This window comes from Periophthalmus magnuspinnatus, chromosome 15 (assembly GCF_009829125.3).
Source record: "Periophthalmus magnuspinnatus isolate fPerMag1 chromosome 15, fPerMag1.2.pri, whole genome shotgun sequence".
Lineage (NCBI taxonomy): Eukaryota > Metazoa > Chordata > Actinopteri > Gobiiformes > Gobiidae > Periophthalmus > Periophthalmus magnuspinnatus.
The window spans coordinates 23,384,732-23,400,526 of record NC_047140.1 but is presented as its reverse complement, the minus strand read 5'-3'; the positions used below and the strand labels follow the sequence as shown (position 1 = coordinate 23,400,526).

At 38.9% G+C, this 15,795-nt stretch overlaps 1 protein-coding gene across 2 annotated transcripts in view; it reads right to left on the bottom strand.

Annotated features, from left to right (window-relative positions):
• Positions 1-15,795, bottom strand: part of macrod2 (mono-ADP ribosylhydrolase 2) — a 595,671-nt gene that overhangs the window by 186,089 nt on the left and 393,787 nt on the right. The gene's annotated exons all lie outside the window — the stretch shown is intronic.

Sequence of the window (15,795 nt, the reverse complement as noted above, 5' to 3'; positions counted from 1 at the left end):
TTACAATGGATGTCATCACTTCCATTTTAGTTTCCATTTAGTCATCTTTAAATAAAAAAAGTCCCAGTTTTGAATTTTTTATTTATTTAGTCACTCAATCATAATAACAGACCCTTAAAAAATTTGCTTAAAAACACAGCATCACCACTGCAGATTTACAATGTTACCAAGTTCATTAGACAAAGTGGAGTGGATGAAATACTCAATTTTGTTACTTAAGTAAAAGTACAGATACAGAGGGAAAACGTAACTCAACTTTATTTTTTCATGTGTCTCTTACTTTTATTTAAGTAAAAGTATTAAAGTAACTGTTTAATAATGTAATTAAAGAGTAAAAAGTAAGAGTAAGTAGTTTCACACATGTTAGTTTGTTACATTGATAGAACAAGTATATACACATTTTTTGTCACAGTAACAATATGAATCCATATTTCTTAATTTTTCCCATAAATTTTGTGTATTTATTTTTGTTTGCTCAAAGCCAAAGCTTGAAGTCAAAAGCTTTCGTCAAACATGGAAAAATAACCCTTCAAATCGAATGAAAAGTACTTTTACTTTTCAGTCCTGTTCAAAAATGTAATGGAGGGAGTAGAAAGTACAAATACATGCTCGCACATGTAGTGAAGTAGAAGTAAATGTAAAAAGTATCCACTGTAAAATATACTACAAATTCTACTTAAGTGCAGTACTTTTACTTTTTACTACTTTTACTTCCTTACCTTCCACCACTGGACAAACACAGGAGTCTAAAACAAATACAGAAAAGGGATACCTATATTTTGCGATGAAAGTGTTGCACGCACCATTACACATACAGTTTATTTGTTACTTTTATTACTGCTGCTTTTGTGGCTCCCCTATTGACTCAAGTCCCTGCTATGCTAATGCAGGTCCAGACTGTCTAATGTGTAAATGTGAGCGTTTCAGCTGCTCATAAACACACACACATTTATACCTATAGCGTCAGCACTTCTGCTCTTCCTCTGGTGTTGACACTAGCCGTATTAGTACAGTCAGAGAGCGGTGTTTAACATGTCTTTGGACAAAATGCGGCAGGGTCCATATGTCATAGTTTGCATTTTGTTGCCAGGGGGAGCAGTCGATTACTCCCGAGAGGACTGAAGAGCTGTGCCCTCTGTAATATCCACAAGATGAATATGCAAATGAGAGGATTGATTCTGTTTTTAGCCGAAGGGCAAACTTAAAAAATAAAACACAAACTCCCTTATGTTATGGTGAGAAGTGACGGAGAGTTGGGTTTTTGTCATTGGTGTTAAAATGTAAATAGCAAATGCCCTTTCCCACCTTCAAGGCACGCTTTACATTTACGCAGACACTAGGGGCGAGGTGGGTTAAGTGTCTTGCCCGAGGACACAACAGCAGCATTCACCTGTGGGAGCTGGAATCGCACTGCTGTGTTTTCTTGTAAACAAAAGCAGTGCATGCTAAAATGTTAAAAGTAGGCAATCAAATCAAACAACCTTGTGATCATTTCTGAACCTCTGCTGTACAAAAGTGTGATTTTTGTCCTGAATAGTGCGAAAAAAATAGTCTTTCTCTAAATTTCTGCCAACCATTATTCAACAGCCAAAAGGAGCACTGCGGGTTTATTGGACTGTGCCAGTAGATTAAAAAAATCTCTAACGTTTACAGATGATTCAGACTCAAATATTATTTCACGTATTTTACAAGGAATAAATGAGGCAGATCCTGTTGCGGCAAAACCTTAAAGACATTTAAATAAAGGTAGCGTGAGCGTTTCCAATATGCTAACCGCTTTGATAAATCTCTCGCAATTCCCCAAAGTACACAATGACAAACACAAGCAAATAAAACTAAACATTGAAAATATTTCCTTGAGCTTAAGAGCAAATGCGCGTATATTTATGTCTGTCTATTCCAAAAAGATTATAAAAAGTAACCACCTTGTAATAGTCCTGGCTTTGTAGCACTTTGCAGCAGACTTATTATTCAAGCATGGCTTTATGGCTGAAAATAGTTTCATTATTCTTCACTTCTGTGAGCAAACATATTATGATGCATAGGCCTGACTGTGAGCGTGCCCATTTCACATTCATCTTTTTAAGTATATTAATAAACAGTAAAGTGAAACAGATTTTTTCCAAAGGTCCCATTTGTCCGGGAAAGCAGCTGAATACGGGCTTTGGTTTGGTGCATTTATCACAAGGCGTGGCCAGGGCCGCATTAATATAATCACAAATGAGAAAAGGAAAACGCACTCACAAACAAATGAATGTAGAGCCACCAAATACTACAAATATTATTCACACGCAACAGTCATACATCACCGTCTCACAGACCAACAGTTTGTTCTGCCACCGCGACCTTGTCAAGATGGATACACAAACACGCTATGGCTTTATTAATGCACACACACGATTAGTCCTACTGAAACAAATAATACTACAAACAAGTAATGAGCACTGAGTATTTGTATATCCACCATGGACTGTATTAAGAAGTGGACTAAGTGACTAACTAACATAGAGCAATATTGACCAACCATTGAACACTGAGTATGACAGCAATAATACAACCTGTTATTGTTATTTTTACTTGTATTATTATTAGTAGTAGTATTTTATCTCCACACACACACACTCACACACATATTTACGAAGAAAACCAAGACATAATAATGCAGGTACCCCCCCCCCCCCCCAACACTTTCACACAACAACACAACTTTCTCTGTTAATAGTAAGCTGTAAATATTGTATGTTTTTCTATATCACTGGGCGTTCTTCAATTAAAAAAAAAAACAAAAACAAAAAAGGAATAGGGCCTGGAAGAGATCGCTAGATTACACAGACATGCATGAATGACATCTACAACCTCTTCAGGCATGTTTTTTGATAAAGGAACAGCATTATAACGAAAGTAAGTAAGAAAGTAAAAAACAGTTTATTTAACATTATACCCTCTCTGTAAGTATAATTTTGAGGTATTTGTACTTTTTTCTATGTATACTTTTTACTCTATATTTTGAACTGCACTTACTCTACACTTAAAAGTACTCTTTACAGTTTGGAACCTGAGTTATTTTAAGGACAATAAGAATTCACAGTGTACTGGAAATGTTCATCTGAATCTCTACAGTGATGTAAATAAACACTTATATGGCAACTCTGTCTCACTGTATCCCTGTGTGTCAGATGCCCTCCCATATAACAGCACTAACACTGCTAACACAAGCAAGAGTGACATTGAGGTTCATATGTTGAGTTACAGATACAATAGTGAAACAAAAACACCAGGATCATGCAGAGCGGGTTAATATGAACATTTTAAGGCCAAAATAACGAGTTTGACAGCAGCATTTATGGAGAGAGGGGCAACAGTTTTTCAACGGATTAGGCTAGCAGGTTAGCTATGTTCATTTATATATACAGTCTATGATACCTACACGCCAACGAATACCTGATTGCAGTTTTAATGTAATAGAACTGCTTAAGGCCGATTTATATTTGCTGAATTTAGAATCAATGGAATCTCTGAATAAAGTTCTTGTTCAAAACTAGTATAATTGTTTAATTCTTTGAGACCTGATTTAGTCCTAGTTAAGACAGAGAGTAGTCCCCTTAAAGAACTGGTTTAGATGTAGTTAAGGCAGAAAGTAGTCCCGTCATAGACCTGGTTTAGATCTAGAGGTACTCTGAAGGCCAAGTATTTTCTTATCTGAAATGTTTGGCAACCACTCTCCTACCATTAATGTCTACTACTACTACTACTACTTCTTTTGTATTGCTTAAAAATATATATGTAGTGATAAACTGTGTAATTCGTCTCGTCTAAGTTCTTACGTGTCCTTATTTGAGCTCCGTTTCTTCTACATCTCTCTTAACACAATAACAAAAAGTATATCAACAGATCCATTCAAAGAAGCAAAGAATTTTCCGGTGGCCGTGCTCATCAACGCTGACCCTCTCTAAAAGTATCAGTATAAAAGGTTGCAGTGTATGTAGATATAAAAGGTTGCTTTGTATGTGGATGTATTTCCTGTAGCTTTAGTCTGAGCGTCGGTTTGAGATGCAGAGCTGCGTGTCGTTGCTCTCAGCGCGCAGTCGGTTTGTGTTCTTATTTACCCGTTTCCCGGTCGCGCCTGTCAGCCTGAGTCTGTCTTCTGTGGCTGATTTAAATCTTTTACCGGAGCTCTGACCTTTGCAGATGAATGTCTCTGACACAAACCACACATGATGAAACGTAGAGATGCACAGCCATTTTGAGTCTGGGCCAGGCCCTCTCTCTGTGAGGGCACATGGGGCAGACTGAGCGGAGGGAGGAAGTTAGGTGATTTTCAATGAAGGATCAGACAGGAAATGAAATAGGACCCTGGTCAAAGCTACAGCAAGAAACTAGGTGTATTCTGTTATAAACGGTGAATGAAGGCGGTTAATAGACACCGGCTCAAAAGTATTTAAAAGGGTGATTTTACCATCTAAAAACTATATTTACATTTTTTTTGAAAGATTAAAAAAACTACAAAAAAGAAAAAAAGAAAAAAAAAAGGAAATTGAAATAATGTCCATGGCTTGCACTAATTTAAGCAAGATTATTTATTTTAAGTAATAATTAAATATATAAAGTAAATACATACAAGTGAAATGGCAGCCCCTAAAGAGTAAAAAAAGGGAAATATTTTAAGCTAACATTATCAACACAAACATGCCAAAATGAGGATGTTTTATAAAGGCATGCAAATAAAAATGGCCACATATTCCTCGTGTGATAAAACAAACCAGCAGATAGAACAATGAGGTGACACAAGCACATTATAACGGTACAGTTTTATTCTGGAGACGTGTTTCATGTTGAAGCTCAAAGCTGGTTACCTGGTCGGCCAGAACCACACACACACTTTGACAAAACTTTACAAAGACGAGCAGGTTTGGAACTGGATCCTGTTTCCGCGATTCCAGAGGGTGTGATTGACAGTTGGATTAACCAATCAGAGAGACTCATGCTGAACCAACAATCAAAGCAGCAAACTCTTATTTATCTCAGGTAAAAGAAGTTATATATTTTGAGAGAGACATGTGCTATAAATTAGGATGGAGATTTTCAAGGTCTGTGGTCCAGTTACACATTTGCACATAATGTAGAGGGGGCTGGTTGGTCAGGCAACAAAGCTGAATAAGTTTGCCAACAGCTAACGGCCTCCTCAGCTCTGGGCCAAATGTCACCAGTCTCCTCTAAAACTCTGCTCCAGCCACAACTTTGCCACATCTCAAAGTTTGGAAATGACCAGCGCATTGTAAAATCATCCATAATTACTTTTACTATAGTACGTCTCTGCTTGATCCAATTTTATGTATTGATTTGTGGTGTATTAAATTATGTAAGCACTTAACAGGACATTTTAAAAGATGACATGAACAGAATTTGTGGCAAGTCACGGATGCAAACGTCATTAAGATGTTTAAACAGACAGTTGGTGCCAAAAGTGAAGATGGGCAATAAAATGGAATTGCAAGAGCATCTTGGCAGAGGATGACTCATATAAATAAACAAGATCCACATACTCAGCATTGCATTTTAAATTATGCAATGCTACATTTAGGCAGTATGATCATGGCTCTAAAATGTTTGACTCCAAATATATTCCCAAAGTACTGCGTAATCAAATTGACCAAAATCTGAACTAACATAGTAAAAACAAGTGAAAAAGAGTAAACAGAAATCAGATCTAGTCCAATGAGGTTCATCTGGTCTTCTGTTAATCCCACAAGACTATAAACCAGAACGAGGGGGCCTTTTTACTCTCACACGCCTGGGATACTGTCCTGAAGAAGTCAGACTGCAGATGGCGCTGTCATTCTGCCTCCATTGGAAGGAAGACAGCGAAACCTGTTTAAATCAGCTGAATGGACACATCACAGCTACATCACGTGACCACTCTGAGGAAGACCACTACTGAGCAGTCAAAACTGGCAGGTATGAAAACAAACTAAACCTTAGTCTGAAAATAAAAGGGAATCAGATCTACACCAGGGATTTTCTCAAAATGAACCAAAACACACTGAAACATGACCTAAACCAGATCTAAAATGGATTTATAAGAAGAAGTACAAAAGTATTGTCAAGATCAATAGATGTCTGTGTATCACTACATATAAGCATCCCACAGCTTCCAACTCCAGGAAAAGTCAAAAGAAGGAATAGGAATACCCCATAGCATTTATTCACATGCAAACTAGGTGGTGGCTGTCAGCTTCTATAAATCTCCTCATTGTAAAACAGAGCTAAACAGTTTGAGGAGACAAATGATTTTCAGTTTTCTGTTTTTTTATGACAGCACACACTCCAAAAATACACAAGTGCAGGCTTCAGAGGCAGGCACTATAAGCACAGCCTATTTTTACTTTGAACATCAAGGCAGCCCATCGAAGTCGAAGCTCTTTTGACAGTTGTTAGCACACCTCACGTATACTAAGTTTGCATCAGGCCTCATGTTAATGAGGACATCCAGCGGTATATCCGCAGTCATGACCTATGATTCCCGGTTTAGGTTATTATTTCAGTGTCGGAGCGCTCATTAGGAGTGAGTCAGCATGTCCACACAGCGCTGCCATGGACCCTGCACCTGACGTGTGGGCTTGTTGCTGATTCCTTTGCTTTGGGAGGGTTCTGAAATTGGTCACAAGGGAAATTATTGTGTTGCTGGAGCTCCACCCCGATCTATCACATCACTTTAAAAGTAGAGCACCTTTCCTCTGCATCTCTGCATTTGTTCTGCCGCTCACGCGATTAAATATAACACAAGCTGGCACAGGTGATTACGGCTGGCAACACTCTGCTAGCACTACATTAACAAAGGTGTTAATTGTGATCAAAACATATGGAATTTCATTTTACATTTTCTCTCTGAAAGTCTCACAGCTTATTAAAACAATGATTTACCCACTTTAAAGTGTGACTGGAGACAGAGCTCATGGAACAAGTCCGCTGAGAGCTGTGTGCCTGCAGCGCGTCTCATTTGTTAAACAGCAGGAAGTGACACAGTAAAGATGGCTCCACCTGTGGCGGACTAGGCCTGTCCCACTGCAGCTGGCCCACTGCAGCTGTCCTGCTCAGGGCTGCAGGAGACCATGGAGCACCGCACAGCCCCTCAGTGCAGGGCAAGGCAAGTTTATTTGTATAGCACAATTCATACACAATGCAATTCAAAGTGCTTTACAGAATAAGAAAGACCATGGAGTACCCACAGCCCTCAGTACAGGGGACCATGGAATACCCCACAGCCACTAGTGCAGAAAACCATGGAGTACCTTACAGCTCCTAGGGACAGAGGACCACAAAGTACCCACAGCCCTCGGTGCAGAGGACTATGGAGTGCCCCACAGCCCCTCAGAGCATGGCTGCAGCCCTGTAATGTGCCCTCTAATTTTTCACAAACACACAAACTCCCCGAGCGGTCCCATGGACCACTGTGAGTGACATCAAACGTGTGCACTGTGGTCATGCTGCATCACATCCATCCAAGTTAAATGGTTCATTAAAAGAATCAAATTACCGCATTTACATTTCTGTTATACAACTTTTAATTAAGTGCTTTAGCCACTTATACAATGAAAATGACAAAAATCTTGCTCATGACCTGTGTAGTATGTTAATGCTATTGGAAGTATAAATATTTCATTTTAACTATGGCAAAACATGAGCTTCCAACCAAACCAAGACAACTGTAAACTCCAATGTTGAAAACACACTTAACATTTTTATGATAAAGCTCTGACTTGTATTATGAGTATAAGCCATTGTGTGAGGCTTTTGCTTGATTTTTACAACTCAAACTAGTGACAGTTTCAATGACCAATACACACTGAGAGGAATCTGTATCTGCACACCCAGGTGCTCTATTACTGTACATTTACATATCATATCAAAACACAATATAAAATGTATATTTGTATATAAAATATATTCAAAACAAGTGGTATGGGTCAAAATAAATATATATTTACAAACCACACACTGCAAACAGTGAACAAACACACACACTCCAAAATGTAAACAAACACACACTGGAAACAAAAAAATACACTGTACATGTGACAGTGTAACAGTCATTCTGTGACAGAAGTTGGAGGATCGAGTCCCGGACCAACTTCTCTCATTGTGTAGTTAGGCAAGACACTTCACCCAAGTGGTGTGTGAGTGAATGATTGGTGGTGGTCGGGGGGGCGCAGATTGCATTAGCTAATGCTAATGATTACACATAATACACATTTGACCCACAATTAAGTCAATAGCAGAATAAACCACGCTTACCGATCAGGAACTTCATCCAGTCCAATCCAGTCCAATACCACCATGAGATCTTCACTCGTTTCCACGCACCGCTCCAGGTCCGAGATGCCTCTAGTTTAACTTGTACAAACATCCACAGTGTCCTCGGTCGCGTACTTCCTTCGTTTTGTCCGTTTCGTCATGTTTAAAACGCAAAACTGCTGCAAAACAGTGCACAACAGTACAGTACGCAATTACGCGTGCGTAATTTTACGCCTGGATCTTTGCCCGAGGGTGGTCCGTCGGAACGTTAAGGGGTTAAACACTTAGCGAGTTTTCACTCCACGTCGGAGGACGCCTGTCAATGACGTTGATAAGCTGCGCAGATACGTATGTGAATCACATAATTGTCTGGAGCAGCTCGTCCCCGGTCACACTCACTGACTCACACTGAAAAATAGCGCAGAATGAATTGTTGTGTGTTTATTTTATTTTCAATTCCGGGTCGAGTTTTTTGTGCGCAGCACAGATTTTCTGTGCGCGGAGACCGTGTCAGCAGTGCGCAATTGCGCACGCGCGCAGTTTAGAGGGAACAGTGGCTGTAGCTCTCAGCCCGTGGCCTGTTGGGGAAGTTCTACTTATATACATCGCAGTGTCGAGGGTAGACCTTGTGCAAATGAAACACAGGACTGTTATTCTTCACAGAGTTGAAGCGTGTGGGTTCTCAGTGCAGCTTCTCCCTGTGAATCCTCTTTGTTGACTGTTGTAATTCTATAAGCATGTAGGTCATGGTGTTTTCTGAGCACATCAGCTGCTGTCAGGGAAAGCACCGCGAGCCTATTCAAATATTACACATTAACACCTTTTGAGTTTGCATAATAACATACTCCATATTCTAATGCGGCCGCTGATTGTTTGAGTGTCATTATGGCAAATGGAGGATGAAAAAATGCAGCCAACGAGAAACCTGAAACCTAATGGTCCAAGCTAATGGCCTAGGCCCCATATACTTTATATGTGCTGTGATCAAGAGCCAGTATTTTTACACATACACCCATGTGTCCATTAGGGTTCAGCCAGCTTTTACAGGCAACAGTCACTCTGTGGTCACATTAGGAAAAATAGATTATTATACAAAAACAGATTAGTTATGAAAAGAAGTTTGCCACAGTAAACAAACACTAATACAAAATGCCTAAAAGTACAGTAAAAAGAACAGCCTCCACAGTACTGAAGCAGGAACTACTGAATAAGATGTGGGCGTTTTAAAATGTAAAATGTCAAAGTCGTATGTATGCACCTGTGGGAAATGGAATATTTAATAGTTCAAAACACAAAGAGGCTCTGGCTGTGCGATTGTGGTGCATGGGCAGAAACATATCCGCAGATACTGGACAGAGGAGCTCTACTGCACAAAACCACTGGGCCCTGACCGACTCCACGGCTGATCAAGCACAAGTCAGTCTGAGGCCCCCAGCCACCGACAACAGCCACCTCAATATGTTTTACAACGTCTCTTTAAAACAAACTTAAAGTGCAAAAATCTGATATATGTGAAAGAAAATGTAAAAGGAACCTCACAAAACATCAAACATCAATGAATAATCCAATTAAAATCGAGTTTTTTGTTGACATATAGCGGGTTCTAGGGTCTAGTCACTAATAGAAATAATTAGATTCAATATGTGCATTTATCCATTTGATATTTCACATCAAAATACAATGTAATCAATAGGAAAATGTGGCTTTTGTTACCCATCTGCAAGTATGACCATTTAGAATCTGAAAATCACCAATATGACCAAAAAGTAACATGGATTACACAGTGAAATAATCTGAAATAATCTAAAAATCTGTTCTAAAATCTAAATACACTGAATACATGAGAAGCACATATGTTTAGATAAGATGATCCTTAAAAATCAATCAAAAACCTTGGTTGTTCATGTATTCTATATGTATTTGTAACCCACAGCACATGAAATCCAGGTTAAAACTAAATATTCCCCATTTATAATTCAGCATGGATTAAGCGGTCTACAGTGCCACTGATTTCCCTCTGGTGTTAAAGGGAAGACCTGTTAAAAGTTTCATGGTAGCGTAATAGGCTGAACTATGAGGACATATGCCTGCTCAAATGTATGCATGAAGATATAAGGTGACAAACAGCTGCCCTGGGTGACCCGAGGGCAACGGCAGGATTCAAATGAGAGGGCGAGAAAACCTGCCTGACACATCTGAATGACTAAATGTATCCGGGATGAAATATTCTGTGTTTTATTACCGGAGCGCTGCAGGTGAACAACTTGTCTGACGATGCCGTTTTAAAAATGTATTGTATTGATTGCAGTGTAAGATCAAGGCTTTCACATATCCCGACCTGGCAACCCGCTGAGAGGATAAAACGTCTGACTAACAAGATGGCTGCTCAAAGACAAACACATTTATCGGGAAACTGTTTTCTTCATTTATAGATTTGCAAATAGCGCAGGGTGTTTTTGCTCGAATGATTTGTGGTCAAACCTTTTTGTCAAAGCCTGATGTCGTCAGATATCAGAAGCTAAGCGAAGGTTGGGTCTGGTTTAATGCTTGGATGGGAGACCGCTGGGATTATCACGTGCCACAGTGGAGGGCGCCTTTGGTAAAAACTGGCATTGTGTCCTTAGGCAAGACACTTCAGCCACATTACCAAGTATGAAAGTGCGTAAATGTTGATGGTGGTCTGTCTGAGGGGAGCTGTGACCACAATAACAATAGACTTTCATTACAAAACAAATGTAAAAGACACGCAAATAATTGAATGAGTAAAAATTGAGTAAGACATTTATTACATTTTATTTTAAGTAATCTCATTTTGTATTTAGCTGTCATTCTGTTTGGCTCTGTAGTTGTATGCAATATTGCTGAAATTCAAGTACAAATCAAGAAAAGTGTTAAAAACTATTGTTTTTTTTCCTTTTTTTAAGATGAATTGTGCTTGTCTTCATGGAGATACGTTACAGGTCAGATCTGTGGAGACGCAAATTCGTTCACAGTAAGAATACCTGTTTTCATGGTCATTTTCTGCAATATAAACATGTGTAATTGAAGGAACGCAAGATAAGTTTAATTGTAGAACTTGACAAATCGTCCGCCAGAAACGTTACACAGTGGACCTTTATAGAATATTTTAAAAGAATACATGTCACAATGCGGCTTTCTTTCCTTTGTTGAATTTACAAAATCTGGATGATATGTGTAGAGTCCATTAGGACACACTTGCACAGGGCTAAAATACAACTGGATTTGAAGATGTGATCAAAGCGGGAAAAGGGAGGATTCTGCCTAAAAGCATCAAAGTGCTTTTACGATTAATCTAAAAAAAAAAAAAAAAAGTAGAAAAATAATGACATAATCTCCCTCAAAAACTTCAGACTAACCGAGGCATATGCAGATCCTCAAATATCCACTGTCCATGTCAAAAAGGGGATTAGCAGCGTAAGGATTGAGGAGGCTGGAATATCGCTCTAATCCCAAACACATCCACAGATTTTGAACATAAGAACAGATAAACCGAGTGGATGTTTCGGATAAATGGTACAATTGGGACAGGCTGGATTCCCCAAGGAGCAATGCCCCCGAAATTAGGAACACTAACGAATATTTATAATGTGATGTAAGCAGTGATGTAGTAGTAAAGTGCAAAATTTAGGTATGTACTTTACTTTTAAATTTGAAAGTGGATACGTTTTACTTTTACTTCACTACATTTGAGAGCAGGTATCTGTACTTTCTACTCACTACACTTCTGAACAGGACTGAAAAGTAAAAGTATTTTTTATTATTGTCTGAGATGTGCTGAAAAGGCTGAGAGCTTTATTTAATTTGTGCAAAAAATTAAATTAAATTCAATTAAAAATAACATATAAATAAATAAAAAACAGTTAGGAAAAAAGGCATTATTCAATTGTTTCTACTGAACAAAATTCAGCACAAATTTTTATCAAAATCACTACATTCGAAGCCTTATAATACCTCCGAAATCTGCGCGAAATAAATAGCCTTTTTACTCTTTAAGTACATTTTTAATGGGTGCTTTTACTGGTTAGAAGGGCATCTGGAGTAAAAATCGGCAAAAACTACAAAGCGATATGGTTCAAGGCGAGGGGAAAAAGCAAACAAATATACAATAAAATAGAATAGAATAAAATAGATTGCACAATATGTCAAAATATGTGTGTCAGTCCCGAAGTTGAAAATCCATCAGTTCTAGAGCTGGAATTTTGCTCATATGCCAAAAAAACACCATTACTATTGACATTTACACCAAGATGCACCAAACCTACAACAATGTGTTTCATCTGACAAGAGAAAGAAAATGGGGTTGGCAGATATGAAAGTCTGCTGATGGTACCCGTCCAACGCTGGGCTGCTAATTAAACAACTTTTTGCCTTCAACATTTCAAAAGTCTTATATGAAAAACGCTTCAAAGTTACATCCTGCTCTGTGTGTGGAGGTGACAGTCCTGCTCATACACAGACATGCCGCAACGAGCAAGTGGAAATGGAGCCTGGCACTATATGGGGATGAAATCTTTTTTTTTTTGGCTTGAAAATGTACTCTTTGGTCTCCAGGGAGATTGTACGGCTTGGCCTGACATGTCCCACAAAAAAAAAAACAACATTAAACTTATCTATCTCCATCGAGACAAGTAGGTGAAACCCATAGATGGTATATATAAATGGACATAGCTAACCTGCTAGCCGCCGCATTCTAAACAGGAAGTGAACATGGGCACACTTCTATCCATCTCCATCGTTTCTGGCTCCAATTCACTTTACATTGAAAAACTGTAACCGCTGCTGTGAGACATTTTGGTCTTAAAATGTTCGTATTTATATGATCCTGCTATTTTTATTTCACTATTGTGTCTGTAAATCTAGACATGAACATTCATAACAGACAAATCGGGTGCCTTCTTTCTCCGAGGTCACTCCCACTAGCGTTAGCAAAAGGTTTGATTAACAGCGTTGCTAAGTGTCCACTCTCCACTACACCAGCGACGCGAGCGGGAAGAGGCATTACCTTCAACAGCCTTTCACTGGATTGGCTCTTTGGTTGCTATGATACTCGTGGTCATAATTCCTAATACTGAACTCTGCTCCAAATTCGCTTTAGCCTCGATGATCTTCATTTGACTGGAGCCGAGCGGTAAGGGTGATGTCACACTGCTTTAGTTCACTTCTTGATACAGTCTATGGTGACACTACAAGGCAAACTTATCTGTCAGATCTGTGGAGAGGCGGCATGCGCTCACTGTAAGTGGTTTTTCAAGAGATTTTGGAGTAATAAAAACACCTGGAAAACAACACACGCATGGGAGATAAGTTTAAGGTTGACAAGTAGGTGGAAATATTACAAAATGCCCTTTTAATTGCGTTCAAGACATGAATTATTTTATCCAAAGCACTAAAGTAAACCAATAATAAGGTTAAATAGGGTTGTGGGTTTACTATGGCAAAACAACAACAAAAAAACTATTGTAAGTCTGAATTGGGAAGAAAAAAAAAAAAAAACAGTGGAGGTGCTTGTACTGTACTAGCAAGTTAGTTCTCCTTTGGGACATGCATCATTGTGAAAGGGTTAGCTCCGAGTCAGTGCTGCAGAAAAGGCATTAACATGTGGTCAGTGGAGTGCGCGCTGAATAAATATGGTTTCTGTAGTAGATTATTCTTAGCTGCAGCCCGTTGGTCATTGAAGCATATTTCTCAGCAGTGTCAGGACTTTGGATATGAAACGCTCCCATCCCAGAAGAGATAGACTCCCCGGCCTCCAGGCAATTGGCAGCCTTTGAAGGTTGACTGACTGCACAGTGACAAAGTCATTATTCGCCAGCACAACAAGCTTATAAAAGAACGTTACACTCAGAGGATCACACTGCACACACGGCTCACCGTTTCTGCTGTAGACCGCTTTATGGAGAGAGCAGGTTTATATATAACACTGTAATAACTTCAAACTACATATTTGACGAGACTGAAGAGGCAAGTATGCAAAAATACTGCGGAAATACGTGTCACCATGGAGACTGGTTTATTTGGATTGTTTGGATGACATTAAACTCTATCTTCGTGTATCAGTTACCTCTCCACAGATCTGGTATGTAATTTGTCCTGAGATGTGTGAAAACTAACCATGAATGCAGTGAAAATACAGAAATGACTGTAAACTTTAACTATGTGCAATATCCTGTGTGGTCTATGGAATATTAAACAGAAAAGAAACTAAAATCTGCCTTCAAACTAAATATAAAATATAAAATGCTCTGTTCTTGCTGAATAACTGTATGTCCCAAAGCGCCACACACCAAACACAAGCTAACACGGGCACAAACTCATTAACTGCAAATCGAAGCACGCTCTGTACTTACGCGCCATTGACCCTTTGAAGCATGCTAAATGCATAATTATTATAGAATCAAATCAGCACTTTCTCCAATTAAAGGAGTCTCTTTTCGTTGTGTATTTTGTAGGGGACAAGTGAAATAACATCGCCGTAGTGTGACTTCCTCTTCTGTGATGGTAAAAGGTCATCTGGGACAGGCCTATTGCGTGTCCCAAGCAGAGTGAGGCAGAGTTTAGTTCTTACGCTCCTTACTTGTGGGACACTCTTCCACAACACTTAGGATCAGCTCTAACTATAGCTGCTTTTAAATGTCGGCTTAAAACTTAAAAATTATTGTTTGCTTCGGCATTTACGTGAATTTATGAGCACTTGTATTTGAAGGTATTTATTGCATTTTTATCTATTTATTCTCTTGCATCATGAAGTAGTTGTAATCTGTTCTATTGTTTCCATGCGTCTTATTTGTGCATTGTGTCGCTGTGAAGGACTTTGGGTTGCTTGTGCATGAATTGTGCTTCATAAATAGTTTCTCCCTACCTTGCCTGGCCTTCTCTTCCATGGCCATTATAAACTTTGCGCGTTATTTCTACAAGATTTAAAGAGGCTACCAATTTTTTCATATAATACAGTAGCATTAGTTTCGCCCCAGCACAGATCTATTGTAAAAACAGCTGTAAAAATGAGACCGTTGTGTGCCGTTTTCAAGTTTTTTATCCTCAGCGAGCCAGGGAGTAAGTTGTTGATTATTAGTATGCCAGTTGTTGCTAGCATAGTGGTGGCAAAATTCCAATCTGGCCTTGGAAAGTTGTGAAAAACACTTATAAACTCCTCATAGTGAATAATAGGTGTCTAGGAATGAAAGCGAGGGATAACCATGGGCCACTGCAACTAGTTATGTTTTTTTCCACATTTTTCAGTTAATAACAATCAGCTACAGTGCCTTTAACAGACCTCAAGTGTCTTTGGTAAGCAGAAGCCCGAGGTGATTGCTCTTTCACACAAAAGCGTATCTGTGGACTATGCTTGTACTCAGTAGTGGAAATTATCTGATACAACACATTTTTTCTACAAATATGGTTTATGGTAGCTTGTGCTGTGACAGAATGTTTATCTGCGTGATTCACCGTTTCCATTTTTCATGACGAATCTTTTCAAATTGC